A 2500-nucleotide genomic window follows, 5' to 3' on the forward strand; every position below is an offset into this window, starting at 1 on the left:
CGGTCATTGCCTAGTAAAACCAGCTGCGGGCTAGTAAGATGCATTACCAACTGGCCCGGCGGACTAGTATCAAGTAGCGCACGCAGGCATGCAGGGCAAAGAGCAGACCTGGAACTTGTTAGAGTAAGAAGTTGCAATAAATTCATCGATGATCTCTCAAGCTAATTCAACGAGACTGTGGTTGATTAATTTTGTGTTAAAGTCAATTTTGGGGACACTAAAACTTGCTGCGAGTTAAAAAAAAAAAATAATAATAAATAAATAAAGAAAAAAAAACTTGAGCGCTTATATATATATCTATGTCTATCCCTATCTGTATCTCTTTCTTTATATATATATATATATATATATATATATATATATATATATATACATATACGTATGTATATATATCTATAAATTAAGTCCATGCAAGCCTACCAACAATCGTCTGCATGTGTTTGTGTTCGCAAAGTCACTTTTTGAGAGAATACGTTGTCTTTTATTTGCGTATCATTGATGTGCCAAGCAAGCAATGATGCCGAAGTAGATACTCATTTTTGCTTTAGTAGGGAACATTTAGATTAATCCACGCGTAAGCATACATATGCATATATATTAGCAATCATGCAGATATAGTTAAATAAGATATATGAATGTAGATACACACCATCCCTAATATAGATGGTTTTAAAATCCCTTTAAGTATCAGCCCCATAATATATCATATATGTTCGTCTGAAATATCATACATGTAATATTTTTGAACAACTGATTTCTGTTTCTATAGCAGAATGACTATTCATATACTTAAAATAACTGAATAATAGTCTATTAACAACTAGTTTGCATCCGTTGTTGACTGAGGTAAGGCAGTTTTAGTTTAGATCCAATTTTCAAGATTATGAATTCGCTGGTGTTTGCATTCACTAATTGTTTTGCATTCTTATTGATATTTAATATTATTGGTAGCAGAGATATTGTTATCTTAAATTCTGTTGAGTGTGAATATAGGTTATACAATAAACATGTCGTATATTATAGATATATTTGTTAAATAAAGACTATAATAGGAAATTGATTTATACTGCAATGTGAGAGTCTATTAGTAATCTCAAGATTCGGACAGTTATCAGTGTAATATGAAATCTTATGAATAACACTATTCAGGAAAATACTTATGCTACAATATATCATATAATTTAAATGGACACAATCAGACCAATTGTAGCTTATAAAAAGAAAGAGATAAACAAACCAACAGACAGACAGGCAAAGACGAAGAGACAGAGACAGCCAAACAGACAGAATAATATATTGAAAAAGATGAACACGGAGACCGAACGAAAGACAGAGACATAGAGAAGGAGAGAAAGAAAGAGAAAGACACACGGGAGGGAGGGAACCCATGGCTAACGAAGTCTGTCAGGAGAAACCCCGAAGAGAGAGAGAGAGAGAGACATTCAGGTCAGAAGGTGCGGCCCCACCACGCTTTCTTGTTTACTTCTTTGGCGTCTGCACCCAACATGCATTCCTGGCCACTCGCTTCCTCTGTGAAATGGGCGACGGGATGGGAAACTCCCGAGGAAATGAGATGGACAGATTAAATTACACTGTGTTGGATTGCATTAGATTTTGTTTTAGATTTAAGGATGGATAATATATACGTGGCGAACTGCTTATGATGGTGAGTGAAGAGGACTTGACTGAAGAACCAATGAAGTGTAATATCATGAGTTAGAGACAAGAAATATGCGGAGATATTCATATTTTATTTAACAAACCAATCCCCACGATGAAAATAAAGGTCAGAAAGAGATACATGCTAAGAATGTAATGACTATTGGGATGAATGGAAAATAAACGCCGTACGTAGAAATAATAGAAGATGAAAAGAGAAATTAAAGAGTAGGAAAAAGAACGAGAAAAATAAGACGAATAGATGAAATAAAGATAAGAATATATGTTGAGCAGTCAATGTTGTTAAATTATATAGACTATGTGGGAAAAGCATTTAATAATATAGGAAACAGATTACTAAATAAAACTATCTAAAGGGAACCTATTGACGTGCGGCACTGAAGTAAAAACCTAGCAGAAAAGTCAAAACAAAAAAAAAACAAAAAAGGAAAGCAATGATGAAGAATGAAATCTGTGTTAATTAGTGTTTTGTGGCTGTGGGGGTTAGCGTCCTCACAATAATTAACAAAAACTAAGAATTACAAGTAAAAAGTCAGTTTTCGAATAGTTATTATGTTTGCAAGATCAGCCTTTTGGTGTTTGCAAGTAGAAGTCATATGACGTATGTGTAGCTGATCAGCCAACCAGATTATTAATATCTAGTGTGTTTAAATATGGCCTGAATCTTTTCAAACCACATGAAAGATCAGCCTAAAATGAACTATCTGTATACAAAATGACTAGCTCTTTATGAATCGTTATCTGTAATTACTTTAAGCTCGCTCTAAACACCTGCTGTTAACACCAGCTTTAGTTAGCACTTTCGAAGCAAAAGGAGTGT

This window comes from Penaeus vannamei, chromosome 31 (genome assembly GCF_042767895.1).
Source record: "Penaeus vannamei isolate JL-2024 chromosome 31, ASM4276789v1, whole genome shotgun sequence".
Lineage (NCBI taxonomy): Eukaryota > Metazoa > Arthropoda > Malacostraca > Decapoda > Penaeidae > Penaeus > Penaeus vannamei.